Source organism: Ursus arctos, unplaced genomic scaffold, assembly GCF_023065955.2.
Source record: "Ursus arctos isolate Adak ecotype North America unplaced genomic scaffold, UrsArc2.0 scaffold_2, whole genome shotgun sequence".
NCBI classification, from domain to species: domain Eukaryota; kingdom Metazoa; phylum Chordata; class Mammalia; order Carnivora; family Ursidae; genus Ursus; species Ursus arctos.
The window spans coordinates 33,088,661-33,116,626 of NW_026622874.1; the positions used below are offsets into that span (position 1 = coordinate 33,088,661).

The 27,966-nt window shown below is 50.8% G+C and overlaps 1 long non-coding RNA gene across 1 annotated transcript in view; it reads left to right on the plus strand.

The window, feature by feature from the left end:
• LOC130544261 (uncharacterized) overlaps positions 1-27,954 on the plus strand; it is a 28,763-nt gene extending 809 nt beyond the window's left edge. Inside the window, exon 2 of the long non-coding RNA XR_008960428.1 lies at positions 400-27,954. This is a non-coding gene — a long non-coding RNA (uncharacterized LOC130544261). The remainder of the gene's footprint in view (positions 1-399) is intronic.
• Positions 27,955-27,966: the final 12 nt, after the last annotated feature.

The following is a 27,966-nucleotide window of genomic DNA, read 5'->3' on the forward strand; positions in this document are numbered from 1 at the left end:
CTGGCCCGAACTGCCCCTAGCCGGCCGCCTGGCTCCCGCGCGTGCATATCCGGAGCCGCATACTCTGAGCACTCCGCAGAGGCTGGGGGGCGGGGGAGGGGGGTGTCTGTGAGAAAGCCCAAGGTTGAAGAAGCTTCAGCAACAGAGTCAGCTCCAGAGGTGGGGTTGGGGGGTTGGAGGTGAGGGGGAGTCTCCAGGCCTACAGCCCAAGTTCATAGGTGGTGGGAGGTGGGATCTGTAGGGAAATAGGATATTGTCCATAGGACCCCTTCCTTCCAGCTTTGTTTAGAGCCCTGGACCAAAATTCGGGATTTGGCATTTGCCAAATGTGCTTATTTCTTTTCTCTTTCCCTTTCGGTTTGTTTTGTTGTTTTTTTTTTTTTTTTTTTTTTTTTTTAGAGGAACTGCAAATGACAGAGCAGAGGGATGGCTGGCCTAGCCAATCCTGGAGCTGCTGCAGCACTTGTCCCCCAAACAAACACATTCTTGGTGCAAGGACAGAGAGGAGGGGGCTGCTGGGACCCCGGCCCCCTGGCTGCTCCCCGCTGGGAAGGGCAGCCTGGCATCTTAGGCTGCACGGACCGAGGCTGCCATGGGCCAGGCTGGTGATGGTGCTGCAGCCCCTCCCTGCTGCCCAGCGTGGGAAGAAGAATGCAGAGCCAGGCAAGTCTCTCTCTGTGTCCTCTGGGGTGGAAGGAGCAGGTATAGACAGGGCTGGGGCAGCCGGGGCCTGGTGTTGCTTTGGCATTGGTGGTGCGAGGCCTTTACCTCCAGCCCCTTGGGTTTGCTCCCACCCCTGGCCTGTCCCTGGCCCTCAACAACTGCGTCTGTGTGCTTATTGGTGCCACCATGTTATATAACGCTTATATAATCTCCCAGGGCGAGCGCTGTGTCTCCGCTCTCAGGTCATGCCGACACTGTGTCCCTGTGGGAGGCAGGATCTGTGGAAGCTTGCAGGTGGACCTTCTCCCCCGTTCTCAACCTGGCTCCTCCTCCTGATCCTGGGCCTAGGAGGGAGGATGGGAGAACAGGGACCCATCCACACCAGCTGTCTAGGGCTAAGAATTAGGAGTTGACTGGGCGGCCTCCTCACCTTCTTGCTTCTCGAGGCCCCCTTGCCCAGTGAACTGTCTAGTGGAGTGGTTGCCATCCTTGTGTTTTGAGGCCCGTGTTTGTTCTTGGGGCTGCCTGGTGTGGCGGATGGGTGTGGTGAGATGACCCCTAGAATGTCGTAGGGGAAGAGTACATGGTCCATAGGGTTGGAGGGAGAGGGGCAGAAATGAACCCTGCTTCAAGGTTTTGATCAGAAGTGACTAGAAGGATGGTAGTGGCATTATGAGAAATTTGGAGCAGGCCTTGGAGCTTGGGGATGGTCAGGGAAGGGTGTATGGGGAAGTGGATCAGACAGCAAAGATAAACATGGTGTTCTTTTACTGTACTCTCCACTGGGCTGTCCCTGGTTACCAGGGCAACAGAAGCAGTGATGAAAATCATGCCTTTCGTTCAGTGGAAAAATCTGGCTCCTCCTCCCGCCTCTTCCTTCTCTAATCGCCTGCGACCCATTGGGAGGTTGATGGCTCCAGGGATCAGAGACCCCAGTGTATCCCCATCAGGCCCCCTGTTCCCCAATTTTTTAATCATCTTGCCCCTTCCTGCATCCCTTATCTCCCCCAGAGCCTGGCAGTTGCGCAGGAGTTAGAGTGGATGGAGGGGGAAGGGCACGGACGTCATTGCAGGGCAGGGCAAGCAGAGCGTGGGCAGAGATGTGGATGCAGGAATGACTGGCACACGACGAGGGTCAGGCATTGATCAGCTAGACAGGGCTTGTTTCTGGGGTAGTAGGAGCTGTGGGTGGAAAGGATGGGTGAGGGCCCGCAGAGCCTGGCAGTGTAGGCTTCCCATAGTAGCGAATAGGAAGGCCCCGAGGTTTCTTTTGGGGTCCCGGCTCCCCTGAAAGCTAGGTTTCATTCATTCAGCAGATACTGCGTACCTACCATGTTAAGTAAGGTTCTGGGAGCTGGGAAGACAGGACAGGGCCTTGACCTTGAAGGGATTGTAGTGGATGGGAGGAAGGTAGGTATATAGGGGAAGATCAGCCTGGCTTTGTCACGAGCCTGGAATCTGGGGCCCCAGGCGGAGACTGGCGGTATTCCAGACTGAAGGTGATGGGTTAGGGAGGAGCCTGTAGGAAAGCAGAGGAAGAATAGTTCAGAGAGCCATTTGGCTTATGGATAGGACACGGGAAGGGGAGAGACTAAGATTTGGGTTGTAGTGATTGACAGAAAAATCAGGGTTCAAACTTCTTGAGAGGCAGCGTGTTTGATTTGATTTCAGACCTACTGCCTACAGGACCATGGCAGGGTGTCCAGACAGAAATGCTTATGGTCAGACAAATAAAGTTCCCAATGGAAGTCAATTCTGGGACGAGCCTTGTAGGAAATTGTATTACCAAGTCCGGAAGGTGCTAGGTTGCTAAGAGCGTATACTGAGACCCAGACCCCCGGGGCCCCGGGTATCAGCGTAGATGGGGCGAGGCCGTGTGTCTTGGACTTATGATCCCAGCGCCCGCCCACACTGTTGGGCGCGTTTCTGCTAATGGACACACTCTTCTGCTACCAAGCCACACCCCTTTTGGAAGTTCAGGTTTCTGTTTAAGTTTCCTTCTCCCTAGTAACTATGTCCAGGAGGACATGTCCTGAAAAGATAGATACAGACACTTACTCTCCAAGCTTTCTCCTTGCCCTTTGCTGTACCGTTCACTTAGAGATTACTGAGAGGCCCCAAGGTGTTCCTGCTGGAGAGGTGAGCCATGGGTCCTTAGTCCCCCCCCAAGAAGGCTATTTGTTCTGGTTCCTTCCCAATCAGCACTCTAGAGGAGTAAGAGTACTGGACGGAGTGTCAGGAGGCTTTTACCAGCTGTATGATCTTGGGTGAGGCCTTCGTGTCTAGTCTATGAGGTCTGGTTTCTTCCATTTCTAAAGCCTTCAGATTTGACATCCAAAGCTTTTCCCACCTTTGTCAGGGTTTCTGGTATGGGCCAGGGTTTTTGAACGAGCCACTCAGAATTTTCGATGCTTTGTGGGAACGAGTAGCAGGGTGGAGGCCTGGTCTCCAGAGTAGGCCCCTGTCTCCAGAGTGGGTGGGAGCCCTTCGGAGGGGGTGTGGCTCCTATTCCTCTTGGGAGTGTGGAAATGCTCAAAGAGTAGATTTTCCCGGTGACCAAGGATTGGCAAACTACAATCCATGGGTCAGACACCTGCTATTACAAATAAAGTTTTATTGGAACCCAGACATGCTCATCGTTTCTGTACAGTCTCTGGCTGCTTTCCTGAGTAATTGCAACGAAGACCCTCATCTGTAAGCCTGGAGTACTTACTATCCTGCCCTTTAAGAGAAAGTGTGCCATAGACCAGCAAAGTGCTTAGATCTCCACTGGGGATGCTTACTATAGCCATTTCAGATTCCTAAGGTTCTTGAAGATTCTGCATTGGGCCCTCCTTTGTTATCCCATGAGAGGATGATGTGGCTGTTGAGATAGGAGAGTACTGGAGTCAGCCCAAAGATAGCCGTCCTATGTCTGGGAGATCCCTTTCATTTTCAGTCCTTTCCCCGGAGCCTGGAGGTGCCCCCTGTCTACCCTATGTCTTTGAGCCTGGTGACCTGAATTCCTCCGCAGAGATGGGTTGTGGCCTCGCTGTGACAGCCGATGGTCCCTCTCATCTCATTCTGATTTCCTAGGCGGTGCAGAGCAGAACGGACCAACTCACAAGCCGTAAGGAGGAGAGGCATGTTGGTTCTCCCAAGTCCTGCAGCGTATTTCCCTTGATATCTTTGCTTTGTCACTGCCAGCCTCACTGCCCTCTTTTAGCTCCAGGGCCCCTGGAGATGCATTTGCAGAGAGCCTGCCACCAAACCTCGTTTGTCTGCCTGCATCTGGCACTCATCCACGCCGTGAGAACAAGGCTCTCTGGCCTGGAGCTTGGGGGGTGTGCATCTGTGTTGGCTTGGGCCCGGAGTCAGTAGTCAGGATTCTCGCGGCCAACCTTTATGGTCTCCTCTTGTGTCCAGGCTTCCATCCTTTTGACCTGGTCCTCAAACCAGAGTTGCCACGAAAACTTTTGGTTAGGACCAGGGAAGCCACCTCCTCCCTCCTACAGGAGAGCAGTTGTGTCACGGCTGGTCGGGGCTGGATAGGAAGTGAGGCACTTCGGTGGCAAGAGGAGACCACGTTCTGGGAACCGTGTTGGGGGGTGGGGGTGACTGAGGTTTATTCCCACTGCAGCTGGAAGGGAGGAGGCTGGCAGTGGGAGGAGGGAGCAGACAACCCAGAATAGCAAAGGAGACAGAAGCTAAGCACACTCAGAGCTGCTTTTAGCTGGTGATGGTGAGCCTGGCACTAGGAGTCTTACTTCACACCTCCCTACACACATTTGCCCCAGAGGCTGCCTCTCTGACTGTTCTCATATCCCCAAAAAAGAAAAAAAAAGAAGGGTCCTCATCAAAAGTCCTCTAAATACCTTCCATTTGTAGAACGTAGGGTGACCCTGTGCCACCTGGGCTTGACCTGATGTTGACACAAGTGCACTGACTTGGGGAAATATTTGTTTACCGGATATTTATTAAGGGTGTGTTACGCGTAGAGCTCCGGGTGAAGTTCAGAAACTTCACCGGGGAAAACACAGGATTCACGGTCTGGCCAGGAAGGCGTACGGACAGTTGAACCCATTATCATGTGGTCTGCACTAGAACCCAAGCCTCCCGGGAGCAGATCCACGTCCGTCCCGTTCCTTGCTGTCAGCTCGGTGTGGGGTATTGTGCGGGGTGTGGTGCTGGGCACGTCCTAGGCGCGCCCATGTGTAGTTGGTTGACCCGTCCGGATCTGGCGCGTCCTGGAAGCGAGCGGGAGGGATCTGACTAGGCAAGTGGAGGAAGAGGGGAACTCATGGCAGCAAGTGTGGCCAATATGGGGGAAGATGGGATGTCCCTGGGCATCCCGGTGATGTGAGGGAAAGAGGGAACAGAAGAGGTAATGCCCCGGGGGCAGGGGGATCCTTGGGCCTCAGGGGACCATGAGATAGGAGGAGAATGACCTGGCGCAAGGAGGCGGGTCAGCAGCAGCCCACCTCGTTGGAGGAAACCGAGGGCTGGGGGTGGGGAGGAGAAGCAGCCGGTGGCAGGAAGGTTAAGACGGGAGAGGGAGAGTAGGAACCAAAGTGGGAGAAAGCACAGTGGAATCTCCATGCCCGGGGGTGAAAGCAGAGCTGAAGTAGGTGAGTCCCAGGGGAAGACGATCACAGTGACAGAAGGCAGGTGTCAGTGCGGCTCCGCGGGTCTCAGAAATGACCGGCCCTGTGCCAGCGCGGCCCCCATAATCATTTCCCTGCAGTGGGGAAGATGGGAGGAAATGAGCGGCTGCTTGAGATCATGGTCACTCTTCAACATTCCTACTCCGGAAATGTTCATGTGTGTCAATTAGTAGAGGAATGTTCCATGTTCTCATCACACTTTCAATCCACATGTGGCCCCTCTCATTTCATCTGTACCCCACCCACCTATTCCTTACTCCTCTCTTGTATTTTGTTACCGAGAATCCCAGACATCCTATTTCACCTGTGAATTCTCCACTATGGATCTCTTAAAGCCTAACCCCGTCGTTGTATCATCCCGAAATCTCCCCTGTCACCCACCCGGCCAGTGTTCATGTTTCCTTGCTGGGTCTCCATTTTTAACAGTTTTGCTTGAAATCTGGTTCCAAACAAGATCCCCACATCTCATTGAGTTGATGATTAATCTCACGTCACCTGTGAATAAAGATTATGGACATGCTTAAAAGAATTTATGTTTTGCGGGTCTGCCTTTTAGATTGACTTAGCTGCCCTTCTCCGTCTCCCTTCAGCTGCGATCCACAGCTTTCCCGAGTTCTGTTGAACCATTTTGTGATTCCTGAGCGTCCTTCGTTATTGCTCTTGTCTTTGTGATTTAATGGAACTGGTCATTTATTCCTTCCTTCGGTAAGTATTTCTGGAGAGCCTGCTCTGTGAAAGGTCATGCAGGTGCCCTGCTCCCTGTGGAGCTCACAGGCTAACCACGTCACAGTGGCTTGGGTCTGCCTGTTGTCTCTTTCCCCCACGTGTTCACCCCAGCCAAGCTGGGCGACCATCACAGTCCCTTCTGGGTCGTCAGCTCTGCTGTGTTCTAAGGCTTGGCATTCACGTTCTCGTGCTGAGCTGTCATTTATGTGGTTGACAAGAGTTGCCTCCGGGACTGTCCAAGAGGCTGGGTGTGGTTCTACGGCAGGCCTCTTTCCAGGCCATGGGATTGGGAGGCTAGCAGTGTGCCCGACTGACTTGGCGTGGATCCATTTAATGCTTTTGGCCTTGAGTCTCTATAGTTAAGCAAGCTGAAATGGAGAGCTTTCTTCCCGCAGGTGGTGGAGAGGCTGAATGAAACATCTGGAAGGTGCTCTGGAATGTGGAAGGGCTCGGCAAACACCAAGTGGTGCTAAGATGTTCTTTGGGCAGGTTGGCTGTTTCTGTGATGTGGATGTCGGGTTGCTTGGGGGCTTTTGTCTGTTCTGATTAGGTTACCAGCCTCGTTAGGCCCACTTTCTCCATTTGTGCTTCTTTGCTCTGCAGTAGGCGATGGGCTAGCCAGGCCGCCTCCGGAGCAGAATCTGATGCTACAGTTCAGGTCTGGCTTGCTAATAAAGCTATGAACTCATTTGCATTACTCTGTGTAAATAAATCATCGCTTACGTTTGGACCCTGTGACACTCTGAGAAGAGTCTAGGATTCTTGTATTTTTTTTTCCATTTGCAGTTCAGATGCAGATATAGTGCAGTTTGTGGGTTAGTGTCAGAGCCTTTAAAAAAAAATCTCCGTTAATAAATGTATTCCCAGATATAAAGACTAGTATTCTTGCACCTTTCCTAGATATTCTGTGACGTATTTAAGATAATAATGTAGAATGTGTTCAATGTACCACGATATTTATCGCCCATCATTGAAAGATTCATAGGTTAGAGTTTGAGGATATGTTTCATTTTCTTCCAAATAAGTGATTTTTGACTATTTTGATCAGGTAGCTGTGTTGCTTAAAATTTTTGCGCAGATCCCCGTGTGTGTGTATGTATGTGTGTATAATTTCTATACAGCATATTGTACTAATACATCACATACAGTATAAATTACAAAATAAAAAGAAATGAAAGCAGTTGGGTACAGCGTATTCTCCGTCTCCCTCCGGTGTGAACCATTCATGGTTCTGACTGAGAGCAGCCCGTCTTCCTGGCACTCCACTCCCACCCCCCACACACTCAGGACATTCGCGCTCCATTATTCCCTCTCCTTCTGGCATCACTAGTTTTGTCTCCTCTCTACTGGATGGCTTCCATGTGCCGTGGTTTCTCTCAGCTTACGATCTTCTTTGATCCCACGTCTTCCAGCTCCTGCCCTTTTCTCTGTCCCCAGAGGGTCTTCAGTGCCCCAACCCTGTACTTCCTCTCTTGAGTCCCTCTGGCCGGGCTTGTTCCCACCCCTCCAGGGGGAGAGGTCTCTCCACCAAGCCAGCCATGACCACCATGTTTCTAAATCTAGCCATCACTTCTGAGTCTTCATTCCAGTGGCTCCGGCAGTCTGGCACAGCTGGCTGTACCCTTTTCTTGGAAGCTCTTTCTTCACTTGGCTTCCAGGACACGTATTTCTGGTTTCCCGCCTGTCTCGTTGGCTGTTCCTTTGCCATAGCTCCTCTCCCTGATCTGAAACATGGGCCACCTCCTCTCCATCTTCTCTCTTTCTGTGACCCTCTCCCAGTCTATGGCTTTCAGTAGCATCTATAGGAATGATGTCTAGAATTTGCTTCAAAGTAGTCCTGGGAGAGAAACAAGATTGACCGTGAGTGGATGACAGTTGGAGCTGGGTGCTGTGTACCTAGGGGTTTATTATACTGTTCTCTCTAGTTTATGTTTGAAATTTTCCATAATGAAAAGTTTAAGATCTATAGGCTGATAATCCCCAATTATTTGTGTGAAGCCCAGCCCCTCTCCTGAAATACAGACCTGTGTATCCATCTGCCTACTTAACATTTTAACTTGGATATTAATAGGTATTTCACACTCACATGCCCAAAACCGAACTCCTGTTTTTCCCACGCAAATATATGCTTCTGCAGTCTTCCATCTTGGTTATGGGAATGCCATCCTTCCAGTGGCTCATGCAAAATAGCTATGGTCATACTTGACTTCTTGCTCTCTAATTTTTCATTCAGTTCATCAGCAAATCTTGTTGACTCTACCTGCAAATATATGTAGAATATGGCTCATTAGAACTGCTTCCACTGCTATCACCCTTGCCCAGGCCACCATCATTTCTCACCTTGACCCCTTGCAGGCTGTGTAACCCTCATGGTAGGCAGAAGGAGCCCATACTACAGAGGTCACATCATGCATTACCAGGCTCCAAACCCTTCAGTGGCTTCTTTTCTCACTCACTGAAAGTCGTAGCTTTCAGTGTGGTCTCCCCGACCCTGTAGCTTCGAAACGCTGTCACCGGAAATAGAACATGAGTTACACATGAAAGCCACCTATGTAGTTTAACATTTTTCTGTTAGCTAAACTGAGAAAGGAAAAAAGAAAAAAAAAATCAGGTGAAAATAATCTTAACAATTAACCCCGTATGTCAAAAACACTGATTTCTGATGCATATTGCAGGGTTTTTCGAACTAAGTCACACCCATAGCACATCTCAGTTTGGGTTAGTTACACATCTTGTGCCCCCCAGCCTCCTGATTGGGTCACTTGACTTCCGTGTTCTTCCCTCCTACAACTCTTCCTCCTTTCACTTCATTCCAGCCACACTGGCCGTTTTGCTGCTCTTCCAATAAACTAGGGATTTGCTCTTTTAGGTCCTGTTCCCCGTGTTTGGAACGCTTTTTGCAGATAGCCCTGTGCGGATTCTTCCTTCCTTCGGGTCTGTGCCGGCATAGGACCGTTGCCGCGGCCCGCTCCGCCCCCGCCGTTTGCTGGCATCTCCCGCCTCCATCCCTCCCCTGCGGCGTTTCTCCTCCTCAGCGCCATCACCCACTGCACACACCGTGCGTTTCTCTTACTTCCCCGCTGGAACGCGAGCTCAAGAGCAGGGACTTTGGTCACTTTTGTTCCGTGCTGTATTTCCAGAGCACGGAACAGTGCCTGGCACCTGCAAGGTACGTCGACGTTGTTGAAGAATTAAATGGGGTGAATTATTAAGAATGATTGTTTTTTAGTTAAGAACCGTCCAGTTGAATGCACTTTGTTGTATGGTGTCATGTTCCTGCCATGCAGTCGTTTGAAGGTCTAGTTCAAGTCAGGGTATTTTGAAAGAGATCTCTTTCTGAAGAGGGGATTGCGGGTTCAATGAATGGATTCGAGACCCCCGACACACTGCGCTTCGTTCATGTCCTCGCGAGATTTTAAACTGCGTTTGAACATGCCGTTTGAAGTGCGTGCGCAGATACTGCGTTTTAGAGAAAACGTCCTCACGTTGAATGTGGCAACATCATCACATGATGGTGGAAATGATTTCCAAATGCCCGTTTTTTTGACATGTTCTTGCTGTGACGTAAGTCTCTTTCAAAAAAGGAAAGGCTTTCTTGCCCATTTTTTCGATGTCACCATTACCTTGAAGGGACACATTAAACATCTGTTTAAAAATATTCATCAAGTAGCCTTCTACCGCCAGGCCAACTCACTGCAGAAGAGGTCAGCAGATTTTAGAACGATGATGTTTTCTGCTTTAGGAAAAAAAATGTGTAATTCCTCTTGAAGTTCAGCACCTCGTTTAGAAAGTCTGCCGTGAAAAGTCAGTGTCAGTGCGGTCAGACGATTCGGAGGTCTCACCCTCTCATTACAGAGGGACGTCATTTGTTGTGGGGAAGACGGGACCCTGAGATTTGCTGCACTGGGTACTTGTAAATTGCACTAAAGTGCAGGGACAACGGGGGGGTCGCCGTCCATTCTCATGTGTGTGTTGGACCTCCCGCTCTGGCACAGAATGCCTCCTGCCCCTAAGTGACAGGGACCACTGGGCACAAATGGAAGGAGTTGCAGCAGTGTCGATTCACATGTGAAATAATAATAAGTTTTAATTCCTGGTTTTCAAATAAAAATAAATACAGACCTCCTACTCATTTCTTCTTCATCCTGATGGATCTTGCACATGCCTCATCCGAGGGTATGGCTCTGGTTCGTGCTTTTATAATAACCTCGTCTCTCTCCCTTTAATCCAGTTGAGGGTTGGGTTTTCTCTTTTCTGTTGCTCCTAGTACCTAACAGGGCTGGGTGGCACCAATATTTCTGGGCTGAGCAGAGCTGAGGAATAGATCCGTTCGCTGACCTCAGGACCTTTGTTGGACAACGATGTCTGGTGGCCGGATTTCTTTGGTAGCTGCTAGAGCCATTTCTTTGACAGGATGGAAGGCATGGGTGGCATCAGGGAAAAGGGCAATGGGGTGTTGACGCTCGATGAGTCTCGATGCTCCCCCCCCCCCATGCTGTGGAGTAGATGCTTGTGCTCAGATGCGTCTCTGGAGGTGAGCTGGCAGAGGTTGCTGGGACAGATGGCCAAGACAGCTTGATGAGCCAGCGCTCTCAAGGAGGTGTGACCCATCTTTGAAGTGGTGTGCTGTGTCCTCCGTCCGCTCACCTGTATGCTGAAAATGCTTGTGCAGGTAGGCTTTTTATCCATGTGAACCGTCTAGGAGGTATTGTCAGCCAGATGTGGACACTGGGGCTTGATTTTCTCACTGCTGTGACAGGAAGCACCATTTAAAAGATGCGTGGCTGGAACGAGAGCTGCAGGCTGTGTCAAGAGCAGAGGCCCCGGTGTGCATTCTGCCATGGAGACCACCTGCCGTGTTCCCTGGACCCTGCATCGACAAGCAAGGCTTGTCCCCAGTGGGCCAGTCTTTGCTACTTAGACAGCTAACTGAGCCATCAGCTTCTGTTCGTTGACAGACATTTGTACAGGGCCTCCTGGGTGAATGGTGGAATGGGGTGAGAATTGGAAAGGAAGGAATATGCCAGCATGAATGGGACATGGTCTCTGTCCTCAGGGAGCTAGAGGTTAGTGAGGGTGACAGACCCCCACACTAAAATACAAGACAAAGCCTGAAGGGATGTGGATGGAGTAGAAGAAGGGGTTATATGAGTCGGAGGGGCAGTTGGGAATTGGAGGATGGCTCTTGGAACATGAGGAAGATCCTCAGAGGCTAGGTTTCTATGAGGTGCTTGGTCCCTATCAGGTGCTCCGTAATTACGTATTTGTTAATGATTGGGTGTTGAAGGAATAGGCCTTCACCCAAAGGTGCAATGCAAAGGCCCAGGGGTGAGGGAAGAAATGACTTCTTGGGAGAAAGTAGTTGGTGTGCTCTGAGGGGTGTATGTGGCAGGAGATGAAGCCATGTATTGCAGAATTAAGGGGAGTCTCGGGAGAGCCTTGACCAGCTTTCTAAGAATTTGGTTGTGGTGATTCATAACCTCTTTTGCACCAGTACTCATTAGGAATCGCATGGAAACTATAGTCTCTATCTCCAAGAAAAAAAAAATCACAACAGCATATGATTTGGCCTATCCCATCTTTGGCCTATCCCATCGGAGTACTCACAGATCCCAGTTCTAAGACCATGCTGTTAACCGGGGAGCTGTCTGTGCTTACCGAGATCTCGTAATGGATACAAGACACTTGCTTTTCCCTTGGAATCTTTGGGAATTGACTCTGATGAGTGTGTATGCAGGTGCTCCAGCTTTTAAGGGCCCTGATAGGTGGCAGGTACAGTAGTGACCCTGACGAGCTTGGGGAAGCCATGGAGAAGAGGGGAGGGGTCTCTGTGTACTGACAGAAACAGGGAGATCTAGTGTTTGTTCCATTTAGCACGGGACAGAAAAGTTTACCTGGGAAGAAAGTAGGGGAAAAAAATGAACCTTTAAAACTTACTAATTCAGAATATGAGATGCTTATGCTAACTTTTTTCTGTGACGTGATCTCCAACTCAGACACCCGGCCAAGCAGTAATTACAGATTCAGAGAGGCAGCATTTGCATTTTTTGGGAACAGTGATTGTGGAAAGGAGTCATTAGAGTTTCATGTTACCTTGGTACAGGGTTCAAGGAGCTCCTTAGCTGTCCTGATCCATCAGAGGGAGCTGCCTGGAGGAGGTGGTGCGATTCTCGGGCTGCTTCAAAAAGCAGAAAGCTGGGGCTGAAGGTAGTTTAAAATTGGCTTGTCCTGTTTCCGTTGTCATAAAAAAAAAATTCCTATGAAGAAAGTATCTGTGTACCTTCAGTTAAAAAATAAATTGACCAGACTTCCTGTCTGCCAGGAGTTTGTAGTGTATCCCATAGACAGGATATTTGGAGATTTGAAAAACCCAATGTGGGCAGCGCAGTGTTGACCCTTCGGCCTGTGTGTGTCCTACGGAGTTCAGCCCGTGGAGGTGTGGTGAGGCAGTGCTTCGTCCCAGTGAACGAGGATCACTGAAGATCAGCCCTGTGTGCGGCCATGCTCCCTGCCGGGCCGGCCAGCACCGGAAGGCGCCATTGGAGGAGGAAGGGGGGAGCCCTTGAGCTCGTGAGCAAAGGAGGGAGCAGGCTCGGGAACCCTTGGGAGCAGCTAGTGTTTGATGCAGGCTCTTCTCCCTCTGCTGAGGCTTCCCGCTCACTCGGTTCCTCAGTGGGATTTTGCTTTGTGAGGTTAGTCTGTGAGTGAGCTTGAAAGGGTTTTTCAAGGAGAAGAGCCCCTCTTGTTTTCCCCAGAGTTGTGTTCAGACGGCAAGTCCAGACACCTTAATGGGGGGTGAAATCAATTTAGTGGGTTGAGACCAATATATTTTTTTTAAAGAACATAACAGAAAGTATTAGACTGCATCGTATGTGGTAAAGAAGAGTATGATCTCGTGAACGTTTGTTTCGGTTTTGTGTGTTTTATATTTATGTATATTTATATGGTTTTATATGCTTACATACATATCCCTCATATACAAAGTATAGGTGTATGGGTGTGTACAGGGTCACCTTGTCAACTTCATTTCTTACTGTGAGTCAGGGTCCAAAAAGTTCGAGAAACTGTCTCTAAAGGATTTCTTGGCTCTTGGTGTAGACAGTGGGTTCCAGCTGCTTCCCCAGAGGCCATCTCTATGGAGACAGATGTGGTGAGAGGGCTTTTTTTTTTTTTTAAAGAGCAGCAGAGTCAGGCTCTCACAGCGTGATCCAGGCTCTGTGGCTGCTTACCCAGTCCTGCCCCCGCTTCCCTGTGCCCAGTGTTTCCTGCTGCGGTGTTGGGGGGGGGGGGAAGGCAGGGAAACTTTGCTGGGGGATGGGAGCAGGGGTCCCCTTCCCGTCTGTTTCACCGGGTATGAGTCCCTGGAGTGCAGCGTGTTGTGCCCCCTGTCTCCTCTCTGTCTCTTGACTTTATTAGCTGTATCCACACCAAGGTTAGGGCAGAGAGAAGGCCATCCCAACTCATTATTTTGCCCTATCGTTCTGTTTCTCAGACTCATTGAGTAGGGATGTCAGAGTTCACATGATCTGGGGGAGAGTCTGGCACATGGGAATGAGCCAGCCCCACTCAATGATTCCCCTTAGATTTGTGATTCTCTGCCTCCATCTTTTCCCCAAAGGGGCGGAGTCTTTCCCGGATGCTAGCTGCCTCTCCTTCCACCAGCTGCGCCAACCGGCCTGCAGAGCGCTGACCCACTTGTCGTACCTCAAATAGAGGTTTAAATTAGGACCTTTAATCTGTAAGAGGCTTACAGCCTGTTGGGTGGCCAGCTGCTCTTGACTTCCATGGGGCAGAGCCGGGCTTTGCCTGGCTGTTGTTGTGTGTAAGGAATCCCGGGGGTCTGTGGCTTCATGGCAGGAGCGACCAGGCATGTGGACTCCCTTGTGATGTGTTGAGGACTGGGAAAGCAGGGTCCTGGGGAAGCAGAGCTGCTTGCCTTTTATTCCTTTTGCTCTGGGTACTTACACAGGCCCTGGGAGTGGATGGGTAGGGTCACTGGGGATGGAGTGGGGTGACAGGTTGTCTTTTTAATGATGGTGTGGAGAGCCTGGAATTCCGTGTGTCTTGGGTGCTGGCCTCTCTTCTTCTGGGTACTGAGCCTGGATCCTTGCCGATGTGCGATTAGTTCTGCTGGGTCAACATCTGTTTTCACTCCACAAATATTTATTTATCAAGAGCTGTGAGCCCATTGCAGTGCTAGGAGCCGTTGGGGACACACAGAAGCATGAGAATTGGGGCCTCCCCCAAATTGTTCATTGTCTTTTTGAGGAGACCAGACTAGGACATATCAAATGTTCATTCAACCCCCAGGCAGATACCTGTTTGCCTGGCAGCTGTTCAGGGGAACACATAATCAAGTTCCAAAGCGTGGGGGAGGTATGGCTGGAGACGTGAGAAGGGAGAGAGCCCGAGGGTGGTCAGAGCTGGGCCCTGAGTGGTGGGATTGAGAAGGATGGGAGAGGGGAGGACATCGAGGGGAGGAGGAGTGGCGTGAACAGGCAGGGAGCTGGGTGGTCCTCCTACGTGCAATGGCTGTGGAGGGCCCCCCTCCCTTTCTGGAAATGGTTCCAGTTTCAGGCCTAGAGAGCCTTACTCTTTGGACAACTTAGAGACAGCTCTTGGGTTCCCTGTCTTTTCTCCTCTTTATCATTATAATGACAAGAATAATGGTTCCTGATTTTCACTGAGCACTTACTGCATACCACCGTTCTGGATGTTTTTCTGTGGATTTTCTCATGAAGTCTGCACAGCACCACGGAGACAGATGTTCCGTATTATTATGTGCGCTTTACAGTTGATGCCACTGAGGCGTAGAAAGGTTGAATACCTTGCCACGGTCGTGTAGCAAGGAAATGGTTGGGTCAGGGGTCCAGCCGGGGCAACCCAAGGGCAGAAGCCCATGCTCTTAACCCGCTGGTTCCTGAACTTGTCTGAGCATTGGAATCGCTGGGGGATCTTTTGAAATTTCCAAAGCCCAGGCCAATTACATTACACCCTAGACCAATTACATCACAGTCTCTGGGGCTGGGACTCAGGCATCAGTAGTCTTTGAAGTTCCCCAGGTGATTTCAGTGTGCCGCCAGGTTCAGAAACCACGAGGTTAACCTCTGAGTTTTAGTTAGGGATTGTGAATATTTGATGGAATCCATTTGTATCTCCAGGGCAGCGGGGCCTTCTCCCCAGGCCCATCTGAAGCTCACCCACCATCACACAGAGCATGACTCCAGCCTTGTGTCTGAGAGAGCAGGACCCCACGCACCCCACAGCGTCTGGGACCCCGAAGAGTGAAACCTGGGTGCGCTGGAGTGGGCAGAGGGCGGGGCATTCTCCTGGGGTCGCTGCCCCTCTTGCCTCGGAGGGCCATCTTGGGGCAGAGACGCTTTCAGAGCCCTGGAGACCTCCAAGTGTGGTTTCTCACGTCTTCTGCTCCCCTGGGCCCCTGACTTCAGCGGGGAAGGGCGAGGGTCACTCGAGGGCAGATCTGTTCTCGACAAGTCCCGCTCCTCTCCGCCTGTCCCTGGGTGAACCTGAAATGGACACGAGGAGCAGAGTCGTTTGGGTGGCTGGGAACAGCACTAAATTTAGCAAAACTGTAGCTGGTGGGGGGCCGGCCTGTAGTGAGCCAAACTCAGGCCCGAGTGGACTAGATTTATAGTCAGCAACGCGGCCAGCGTCGTCTCTGCTTGGGCAAGTCTGTGGTTACACAGGATCTTTCCGTTTCTAAAGCCTGGAAACTTGTCAGCCTGTCCTGCAGATCTCCCTGGCTCTGCCCCTGGGAGGCTCGGCTCCACCCCCACTGCCCTTGGGGATTTGGTTCCTCCCACCCTCCCTCACGTGTCTGGAATTCTCACTTCAGTACGTTAGCCTTGGCCTGCACATTCTTCCATGCCTCTTGGCCGTGTGGCCAGCCTTGATTCTCAAGGCCCTGGAGAGCAGGCGTGAGCTTTGGTGGATTTCTCTTAGGGCGCCTGGCATCTTAGGACACCTTTTGGTCAAGATCATTGAGTGGAACAAAGAGAGGAGCTGGGATGGTCAGCTGAACAGGGTTTTAAGGGACTGAGAGGTCTCTTCCCTCCACTTGAAGTGAATTATGATGTGGAGTGACAGCGGAGGGGGGTTGGGGGGTGGACTCGTAGTCGTTGAGGATTTCTTTGGTTGCTTCATGCTCTGCTCTGATGGGGCCCATATCTGGAAGGAGGTGGGTTTTGTGAAATTGGAGAGTGGAGGTCTGCTGGTGACAGGTCATCTTCCCTTCCTGGACCTCTTCCTCCCACTTCTCAGATCTCATGGTGGCGGCTTGCCTGGGGGAGCCTTGGTTGCCTTAATGCCCTGGGAGATTAATGACCAGGCTACATTTTCTCAGCACTTTCCACAGTGGACGGTTACACTTTGGCCAGGGCTGGGGTCTTGTCTATGTGACACGATTTGTTATTAGTCTAAAGCAGTGGTTCTCCTCCAGAGGCATTTCCCCAGGGGACTTTTGGAAAAGTCTAGAGATGTTTTTGGTCATCACAGTGGAGGAGCAGGAGGGGTGTTATTGGTGTCTAGTGGATGGAGACCAGAGATATTGCTAATGCACAGGGCAGTCCTCCCCACACAAAGAATTATCCAGGCCAAAACGTCCATAGTGCTGAGGTTGAGAAACCCTGGTAGAGGGGGGGACAGTCTTACAGAAATGGCCCTGAGAGCTCATTTCTTCTAGATCCCTGCTCCTACTAGAAATGACTTAAGAGGCACCTGGGTGGCTCAGTTGGTTGGGCCTCTGACTCTTGATCTCAGCTCAGGTCTTGATCCTCAGGGTCATGGGTTTGGGCCCTGTGTTGGGTTCCATGCTGGGTGTGGAGCCTACTTAAAAAAAAAAAAAAAAAAAAAAAAAGGAAGGAAGAAAAGAAAGAAATGACTTGAGACCAAGAGCTGTCTGACTATTGCCTTCTTCCTTTGTCCTCCAGGTTCCCCCGTTCCTTAGCATTTACAGAGTCTTATAAGAACTGTGTTGAGGAGGTTTCCTGGGAGTTGCTTAAACCTTTTATAGTACAGCTTCTAATAGAGCCCGCCATTTAAGCACGTGTGTATCCTACATCGGTCATATTGGTGGCTCGATGCCGCTATGTCCCCGGTGTACCTAAATCAGCGATGGTGTTGACATATTTAGATGCTGATACCTTTGAGGTGAATTTTCAGTGCAGCAGCAGCAGCAATGTTTCCCTTCCAAGTAAACATCACGTGGAATGATGGGGTCTCGCTTGCCCTGCAGAACTGAGTTGTGCTTGCTAAGTTCTCTTAAATGTAGGAAACACATTTATTGCCTTGGAGAACATGATGTTGCTTACCAGATAAAACATCCAACCTGTTGCCAGATAACTTCAGCAGCCGGGCACATCTCTCATCTGCCAGCACCCTTCTCCTGCAGTCGGCAAGGCAGCTCTAAGGCCAGAACAGGGAAATGAGAAGTCTCCCAAAGTGAGGACCTCAGCTTACTCTACATGGTACGGGGATGGGGGTGGCTAGATGCAGATTCTAGAATACACTGACTTTTTACATTTCAGGACAAGCTTCAAGGTTCTTCCCATGTGACTTCCCTACCTGACTCTTCGTCAGTGAGGGTGTGAGTGGAGCTTTATGGTTTGGGGGAAGAAGAGGCAGTGAGAATGGTGGCAGGGCAGAAGCCAAGGGAAGCCAGGCAGCATGGGAGATGGACAGATACTCCCCTGGGTGCATTTGACGTCCTCGCTCCCAGGTCATTTCTGTGTTGTTTCTCTGTCCACTGACACACACAGTCCATTTCCATGTGCTCTAGTGAAACCAATATATTTTTGGATGAACCCAAGCCAAACAGGAAGGTAACTCTGCTTGGGGGAGTAAATACAAATGACGTTGGGGTTACCTCTTTTGTGTTTTCACTGAGGGTTTGCTGTCTCCCTTGGTTGGTGGAATTCGCTGGGAGATGGATTATATGGCAGATCCTGAATGTCCTGGAGTTCAGGTTCACAGCTTCCCTTATTCTCACGTACAGGACCAAGGTGATAACTGTGGGCTCAGGAACCCCAGGTTCTAGATTACTGCTCGCTTAATGGGCAGACTAGGGCAGTCGAAACCAAAAACTTCCAAAGTCCTGTTCATGATGGCAGACATCTGAATGCAATGAACAAATGAGTGGATGTATATTTAGAAAGTCATACCCCATGGAGAAAGAACCCCCGGGTAAGCCCGGCTGGCTCATCCCAGCCACAGGTCTGAGCACACCCAGGGTCACATCCTCTTACTCCATGATCAGTTGAAGTCACTTCCTTATGTACCCAAGGCTGCCCACACCCAGCCACTATTTCCTGCCCCAGGTCAGGAAGGGCCCATCACCCCTTTCATAACTTCTTGGTAGCGTGTAGTCATCTACCAGCACGCCGAGCCTCCTTCCAGCTTAGCTACCATCTTGCTTCCGATCCTGCACTTGTCTGGAGATCCTTGGCTTCTGCTTGGACTCCCTGGCTTCTAAGCCCAGAGTGACTTCAGTTGCCCAGCAGCCACTGGAAATTTCAGCCCTGGGTTGCTGATTTACAGCTGTGTTGTGTCCTCAGTCTTGGTTCTCACTCCCTGCTTTAACTTCTATCACATTAAAAAAATCTTATTTCTCATAAAAATTATTCCATCTTTCAACATGGATCTATAAAACCCAAATACATTTTCAAACTCTGTCTCACAGAACATAAAGCTTGATGAATTAATTTAGAGTTTTAAAAACGTATTAATTTTATAGGCTTTTAAAGTTTGGTAGAATAACCTCTCTGCCATTTATTAAATGGCAGTGGGAAAGTGTTCGGAAATGTTTACGTGTCTTTTATATTTCGTGAGCTGAGAGAGTAGACACAAAAATCTATTGGTGCTACAGCAACAACCTATTTGGATGAAAGTTCATTTTTCCTAGGGTTTTTGTTTTTGTTTTTTTAAATCTTTCTCATTAGCTATTTTTTTTTAGTATATTTTTGCTTGATATATAACATACGTACAGAAAAGCAAACAGTCCTAAGACTTTAGCATAAGGTGCTTATAGCCTGTAAACAACATCCAGGCCAAGCAAAGAGGTAGAATATTATAAGAGTCTCCAACGAAAATGCCTTGTGCTTCTTTCCAGTTACTAACCTCCCTTCCCAGGGTAAACGCTATTTTGACTACTGAAATTTACCGATTAGTTTGGCCTGCTTTTCAGCTTTATGTAAATGGACATTCTCTTTTGTGTCTGGCTTCTTTCACCTGTCGTTTTGTTTGTGACATTCATCCACATCGTATGCTCTTGCTGCTTTCCATCCTGCTGGCTGTGTAGTATTCCATGTTATTAATAGACCACAATTTATTATCATTGTGCGGTTGATGATGTTTGGACTGTGTGGATATGCACCTAGGAGAAGAACTGCTGGATCATGGTTTTAGTAGATCGTGCCAAAGTGCTTGTACCAATTATATTCCCACTAGCAGCATAGGAAAGTTCTGGCTGCTCCACGTCTTTCTCAATATCTGGTACGATCTCCCTTTTCCATCATACTCTGGTGGGCACGAAGTAGTGTTGTACTCTGCTCTGCATTTGCATTTTCATGATACTGGCCCTTTGGACATCCTCTTGGAAAGGGACTGTTCAGGTCTTTCGCCCTTTTTCTATTGGGTTGCCTGTCTTTTTCTCATTGGTTTGTAGGAAGCTCTTTATATTGTTGGATATTTGTATTGTAAATATTTTCTCGCTTCAGTAGCTTTTGGGGTCCGTATCTTTAGTGATATCCCCTAGGTTAGCCCATGTGAAAGCATTGGGATTATGTGTAGTACTTTGTACAGGGATCTTTTATTCTTTGTTAGTGATGGCTGGGCTTGCAGCTTCATCCTGTCAGTACTCACCTACAAAGGCGCTGTTGGAATATTGGTTGTGAGGGTGGGACGGGGATTCTTGAAGTTCTTGGCATACTTCAGTGCTGGCACCTTTGGGGTCCCCTAAAAACAAAAATTGTGACATGCCTTTTAGTGCCAAGCAGTGTTGTAAGCATTTTGCGTGGACTGTCTCATTTATTCCTCAGACATGCTTCTCCATTAGTTACTACTACTACCCCCGTTATCAAGGGAGGGCACAGGCTCAGAGAGGTTTTGTCATTACTGAGGGTCACATAACTAAGACTCTGGCCGCAGGGCTTATACTCCATAACCATTGTACTACCTAGAAAGTTGCACTTCCTAAAATCGATGTTTTATTAGCGTGTCTGGATCCGTGCCTGGCTCATAATAAGTGCTCAGTAAATACTCGTGGAGTGCAAGAGTTCGACAGTGGTGAGCTGAAGTCTTCGTGGAGTGGGGAAGTTTGTCCTGGCAGTGGATATGTTGGTGTGAGAAGTAGTGTTCCATCCTGCTGTATGTCTTGCCTAGAGCAGTGCCTGTTGTGGTGTAGACATCACAGTGGGCATTTGTGGAGCGAATGACTCAATCACAGACAGACTGTAAACTCTGCTTAGCAAAACGGATGAACTCAGAGGACACTGCAGGGCCCAGGGCCAAGGCAGGCCCATCATGGGGGCTGCGGTGATGGCCCAGGGACGGTCCAGAGCCTGGCTAGCAGCGCCCTGGTTGTTACAGCCACAGGACAGCCCAGTGTGTGGAAGCAGAAGCAGGGTCCAGTGTCAGCAGGCGAGGCTGTCCCAGTTGCAGGCCGAGAGGTCAGAAGAGGTCCCCGCAGTGGTGCAGGGCTGGCAGGGCGCAAGGTCAGGTAATCCAGAGTCACAAGGTTGCAAGCAGTAAAAGTTCAGGCTGGCAGGAGAGAGAGCCTGGGAGCGCTTGGAGGGAGTCATCTCCCAGGCTGGGTTCCCCTCCTGAATGAGGCCTTTCTTCTCAGGCTGCAGAGGGCCTGCAAGGAATATACCAGACCTCAGGGCAGGGTGATCCAGAGGCTCTCCTTCCTGAAGGCGTTGTCAAACACTTTATTTTAAACAGGCGAGGAAATGGAAGCTCTAAAGTGCGAGGTTGTTGGGAGCCCGAGGTAGAGCCTGTACTGGAACCAGGCACTGTGGTGTTTCTGCTGCCTCGCTTCTTCCTCAGAGATTAAGAGGTGGTGGAAGTGGTGATGCTGGGAAGGAGGAAGGAAAGGTGAGAGCCTTGAAGAAGGTCAATGGGGAGGATGATGGGCCCTGGAGGAGAAAGGGGATCAATCGAGTGACAGCACAGAGACAAGGGGCAGTGCAGGCGGTGGGATTTGGAGAAGGAGCTGCTTACGTGACGACCGCCATCTTGACTCCAGAATGTAAGTTCCATGAGGACTGAGTTTTTCTCATTTTTACTGAAGCGTCCTATACGGAGAGGTGCCGAGAGGGCAAGGACTTTTTTCGTTGTGACAAATACACGTAACATAGATTTACCATCTTTTTAAAAAATTTTTTTACTTTTTTAATTTTTAAAGATTTTTTATTTATTTATTTGGGAGAGAGAGAGAGTGAGCGCGTGTGCGCATGAGTGGGGAGAGGGGCAGAGGGAGAAGACTCCCTGCTGAGCACAGAGGGACTCCTGCCCATATGGGACTCCTTCCCAGGACCCAGATAGCATGACCTGACCCAAAGACAGACACTTAACCACCTGAGCCTCCCAGGTGCCCCTAGATTTACTGTCTTCACCATATTTATGTGTCCAGCCCCAGGGCATTAAGTGCATTCGCACTGCTGGGCAGCCACGGCCACTGTCCATCTGCAGAGCTGTTTCCATCCTGCGAAGGTGAAACTCTACCCACTCACAATACCTCCCCACCCACGCCCTCCCCAGCCCCCGGCAGCCACCGTTCTTCTCTCTGGGTCTGGGAATCTGACAACTCTAAGGACTTGTGGAAGTGGAATTGCGCGCACTTGTTCTTTTCGTGACTGGCTTATTTCGCTTCACATGATGTTTTCAGGTTTATCCATGTTGTAGCACATATCAGAGTTTCCTTCCTTGTAGAAGCTGAATAATGTTCCATTACATGGATGTACCCGTTTTAGGTATCCATGCATTCATCAATGCACGAACTTTTATATGGTTTTCTGATCAATGACCAGAACAGGTCTTGGCTTTGTAGGTGCTCAACAAGGAATCATTAAATGAATTTTAGTTATGTTGGACATGACGTGTCCGTGGGATACTCAAGTGGACTGTCCGGCAGGCGTTCTAGGATAACTTAGGTCTAAAAGGGAGGGGAGGGTCGAAGCCCGTGGTGTGAAGGGAATGAGGGCGGAGCCACAGGAGCAGGTGCCTGGGCTCGGGACAGGTAGGAGCTGAGTGAAGAAAGATGCAGGACAGATGGTCTCAGGGTCGTGTCATGTACTTAAAAACAGGATGGTGGTTTTAAGAAGGGGGTGCTGCGAAGTAACATCCAAGTCAGGAGGGTGAGCTCGAGGAGGGAATGCTGGAATTGGCAGTGATGAAACCAGCACTTGGACTCGGCTCTGTCTGACATCATTTCAGAAGGAAATCTCTATTGGGCGGTGGTGGTACAGGCCAGAATGTGCCACCAGGGGAAGCACACCTGAGACAGCCCGGGCTCTTAAATGCTGAGGCAGCAGCGCTAGCAACAGGTGTGAAGCAGCGGAGAAAGATTCAGGAAGCACAGATCATCCTCAGGCCTCACGGAAGTCTCGAACTTGCATGTGGCCTTGGAGTATGGTTGGGGCTCTGTGCTGTAAAGAGGAGAGAGAAGGGCACCCCAAGTGGAGGAAACAGCTCGGGAAACAACTCAGGGAAAAGAATGGGGTGTGCAAGGGGGTGATAAGGAGAGCGGATAGGCGAGGCAGAGGATTTGCCCAGGAACGTGAGACACGCAGTTGGCACTTCTAGTATCTCCTCCATTTTAAAGAAGATGAAGAGACAGTAGTTGGGAGGCTTGAGTTATCTACGTCTAAAGTAATGTAGCAGTCGTAGTTACCGGACGCCAGAGAATCCCCATTGCCCTGTAAGTATAGTAGAATATTCTATCATGGACACCAGTGGTTATAAAGATTCAGTTGCACGGGACAGACACAACTGGCCCAAATAGGAGTGTGGCTGTTTTCTGAGTTGTGTGGTAGGGAATCAGAGCCTCCATTCCGTGTGACCAGTATTCGCTGAGCCCCGGCTGAGAGGCATGGCTGCTGCTAGATGCTGGGATATAAAGACAAAAAGGCTGGGGTCTAAAAAGGAGGAGGTGAGCCTGGACTACTCCTAGACTTCGCCTGAGTCTTCAAGACTTTCCTTCCCGCAGAGCCCGGGGTGATGCTGGACTGGAGACCGAGAAAGTGGATAGCACAACTGCCACCATCTCACTCCGGGAAGCAAATGCCAAGCTGCCCACGTGCTCCCCTGGGGCCCGGCAGAAGTCTCTAGGCTCATACATACCCCTTCTGAAAAAGCAGTTGGGTAAATTCTTATGGACACCCACAGGGTTGGCCCCAGTTCTTAAGGAAATATTCAGAAATGCTTTTAAAGATAATATCCAGATAACCCCCCCCCCCAAATCTGGCTGCCTGGAAGCTATTTATCTCAAGGAAATGCCTGCAGCATTCCCACAGGATGTAAATGAAGGATCCAAGCATGTGGACCGTGAATCTTCTGCACAGGGAACCAGTCGGATGCTGCCCCCCAGTGCAGGAACCCCAGCAGAGAGGGTGAGGCGGGAGACACCCGAGTCTTTACCTGCTTCTGAGTCCCACGGTTTTCCTGGCAGAGCTGAGAAGCGCGCAGCGTCACCCTGCCTGTCTCCAGCTCTCTCTGAGATGCTGGAAAGGGACCCAAGACCGCGAAGGAGGCTTTGGATCCCTGCAGGCTTACGCCTGTGTGACCTGTCACCGATGTTTACCCAGCCCAGAGTAGGTTCCCTTCGCCACCAGCCTCGTCTGGCCCAGCCCCTCAGAGACCAGGTTTCTGGGAGCCTTGCGTACAAATAAACGAAAAAGAGTAATAGCAGTATTTATCACGTGTTTACTGTGTTCCAGGTGCTATTCTAAGTGTTTTCTACTTATTAACTTGTTGAAACCTTACAGCAACTCTGTGAGATCGTTATTGTTTGACAGAAGAGGAAACTGAGTCACAGATTATATAGTATTTTTTCCTGAGATCAGCCAGCTAAATACCAGGTGGAGGCGAAATCGAACCCATCTGCCTCCAGAGCTGGTTTCTCTTCAGGGAATGCGGCCCCAGTGGGATACGTAGGAGCCACCGGCCGCCAGAACAGGGAGGTCAGTGTTGACCAGTCAGACTCCTTGATCCGGTTTCTCCCTGTTGGAGCCGGCTGCCCCTGCTGCTCCAGGGAGGGGACTGCTGCCTTGTATTACCCAAGTTTGCCAGGGGGATTAGCCTCTTCCTCATGTCAAAACAAGCCAAGCAGGAAAAAAACCAACAAACAACTCATGACTTTGAGCAGAAAGAGCTTTGCAGCTTCTCTCGGAAGGAGGGGAGACCCCAGTGCAGAGGCCCCGAATGTGTCCGGTTATGTCCTCGTCATAGGCATGTGTTCCTAAGAGGGACCCTGAGACCCCTTGTTTTACCGCTCAGGGCCCTGAGGCCCGAGCCCCTTGGCGGTCAGGCCCTGGAGCAGCCCGCCTTTTTCTGCCCCCTCGTGGGCAGGCCAGACGCCTGCGGTCCAGCCCCGGCTCGGCCCCGAGCTAGCTCTGGGACCGTGGCCATTCCAGCGGTTCCCGTCTGTGGGATGGTGAGATTGAACGTGAGCAGTGGTTTTTCAAAAAAATATGTTTTTTATTGCAGTGGAACGTTTTCTTCAGATAAAACGTGACTGATAGCGACAGGATATGAAACAGTTAAAAGCAGAGGTATAAATTTTCAAAAAATATTCAAAAATTAAAGGGGAAGAAAACCTTAGGCCGGTCAGACTTCGCTATCTATTATTCCCCGAGCCTGTACAGTCCTGCTTCCATGCTTTTGCACACGTCATTTCTGCCCCTCGGGTTGCCTTTGTTCCTTCCATTTCTACTGGAAGTTTTGGAATTTTCAGATTTCCCCTCAGCTTCCACCTCCCTTGTGGAACCTCTTTGCCTCTGTTGAATGGTGCTGTCTCTGGATTCCTAGTGCATTTATTAACTATTTTAATTAGTAGGCTCCCCTGTATTCCTTAGGGGTGACTTTAAGGGATTTACGTGTAGAAGGTATTTGTAAATACACAAGACATTTACATATACGTTTACATATATGCAGGTATATGCACGTGTGCGTATATATATGCATGTGTGTGTGTATTTCTTTAAAGAAAGGTCATGTCTTTTTGTCCCCCAGCCCCTGGGGGTTAAATTTTAATTGTGGGGATCATCTTCTGTGTCCTCCCAGGCATCTTGCCCCGTCAAGTACGCAGTAAATACCAGTGTCAAATGATTGCACGATGTGGTGTGTTGTGCCTGGGAAGACCTGGACGTGAATCTTGGTTGTGCCATAGACTAGCTGTAACCTTGGGAAATAGACTGAGTTTTTCTTATCGGTAAGGTGGAAAGGATAATGCATGTCTTCCGCACGTATTTATTGAGTGCCTGCTGTATTCCAGGCACTGTTCTAGGCCCTGGGGATTCAGCAGTTGATGAAGCAGAGGGTCCCTGTCCGCATGGCCCTCCCATTACAGCCAGTCTCAGGAAGAACCGTCCGAGCTGCTCAGAGGAGAGGGGGAGGGAAGAGTGCCTTCTGCCGGTCAGAGGTGGACACGTTGTGTGGGTGGGACTGCCGCAGGCTAGAGTAGGCACAGGGACTCCCTGGGTGGGATTTCAACTGTGAGAGAGGAGAAGAGCATGAGAAAAGGCCGCCTGGATTGGCCTGAAAGGGCAGTGAGTCTGTCTCCCCGCTCGCAGCCGTATTGCTGCGCCTGACCCTGAGGCTGCACGCGCCTTCTGCGCAGACAGCCCCAGTGGCCCGCACCAGGTGGACATGCCCCAGCTGGAGGACCCTGGCTCCACAGCGCCATCCCTGTCTGTGGCTCAGTGTCGTGCCGGCTTCCCGGCTGCAGCCCTCCCGTGTGGTGGTGAAGGCTTACCTGACACGGGTGCGGGGGCCGCCGGGCTGGACGGGCCACTGAAGTCCCCTGGCCACGTAGAAGCTCACAGCCGTGCAGGAACAGGAATCAGAGGCCGTTCCACACACTCCAGAGGTCCCTCCCCACAGCTCGTGCCAGAGGTGCTGGAGCCGCGGAGCCCCCGACAGATGTGGTTAAGTTAAGTTTGCCTGCGGAGCGGCCTGAGGTGAGTGCAGATGCTAAGAGGAACTGCCATGGGATTGGGTCTCTGATCACCTCTCCCTGTGACAGTGATTGTTGCCAGTATACCCGTCCCCTTCCTGCTTTCTGCCTTCTTCCTACAGCGGGGGAGGGCAGCCTTGGGTGATGTTTTACCTGCCCCCCTTGCAGCACCCACTTCCAGGCCGTCTCTTCGGGAAGTAGAGGGGTGCTGGGCAGCGACCATCCTGGTGTTTGGCTCTGTCCATGACTGTGGTCACCACTGACTGCCCTGCCAGGCCTCAGAGCTGACACCAGCCTCTCTGCCAGGGATGCCCCACGTCTGTGGCAGGTTGTCCCTCACTTAGGGTGATTTTGAGTGAGTTTTATTGGGCTGCTTCAGTCCCCTCATCTATAAAATGGGACTGGTGATAATTGCATTTACCTCATAGGGTTAGTGAAAGGATTACAGGAGACTATGACGTGCTTAAAATAGTGCCTGGCTAATGGTAAGCGCTCTGGGTCTGGTAATCCTGGATTACTCACCACAGTTGTGTTGGTGGGTTGGTTTGGCCCTAGGACCACGAGCTCAAGTGGGCAGTATGTCCTAGGTACTCCCGCAGTCTCGGTGCCTAGCCCCGGGCCTGGTTGTCATCGGCATCCGGCAGGCATGTGTTGAGAGAGCTGGGACCTCGGATTTGGGCAGAGGGGTGGGTAGGCAGATCCCAGGGCACACTATGGGAGGAACGTGGGAACTCATGTCGGAGGGGTGGCTTGAGACCAGATACTAGGGGGCTTTGAACAGTAGGAGAATGCCTAGGTGAGGCGTGGGGGAACCGCGGAAGACGTCAGAGCGGGAGAAGGACATGATGGTGCAGGATTTCAGGGAAGATCCTGGGAGAGGAATCTAGAGTCTGGAGCCTGGTGCTAGCGGGGCCACCAGCTAGGAGGCGTTGGGGACACAGCTGGGAGTCAGGAGCTGTGTGGGCAGGAAGCGTGCTATCTGCTCCCCCCCCCTTCTCAGCACCACGAGGAATCAGGCCAGCGCGTTGTGACCTTCCCCCGTCCAGCCCTGACTGTTCCCAGCCCTGGTACTTGACTGCGCGCGTCCCACTCACTCCGACACACCTTGTGCAGGTTGCCAGGTTACCGCAGCCCTGTGCTGCGTGAGTCCTTGTGCCGCAGCTCCGACGCCACTTCACTCCCCCCCACCCTGCACTTTCCAGCCTCTCTCTGTCTGTGTGTTTATTATTTTAATCTTAAAGTGAGAAACAGCGAGGTTGCTGGAAGTAGGCCACGAGCTTCTATTTGCTCTTCTCACCAAGGACAGGCATGTTCCCAAGCCTGGGGAGCAGAGCCCTGGAGCCCCGGCGGAGGAAGGTGTGAGGCAGAATGTGGAGAAGGAGGCGCCATCTTGCTTGTGGCCCACACCTCCGGGGGTCAGGGGGCTGTACTTCAGCTCCCCGCGGGTGGGGGGAGCCTGGGCCCGGCTTCCCTGTTTACTCACAGGTCCTGGCCGCCGCGCACCTGCGTAGCCGTGGCGCTGGGCCCACTCGGGCTGTGTCCTGTGTGTCTCGGCCACGGCTGTTTGTGTGGTGCGGGGGCTGGATACGAATAAGGAAACTGCTCTTCGCCAGCTGTGTTAAGCACCTGCTGCATACAGAGTTCTGTATGTGGTATCCACTGTTTGGACAGGCAGGGAGTGGGGGACAGACACACTGTAGGCCTGGCCTGGGCAGGGGGTAGTGATAAAAATAAGAATGAGTG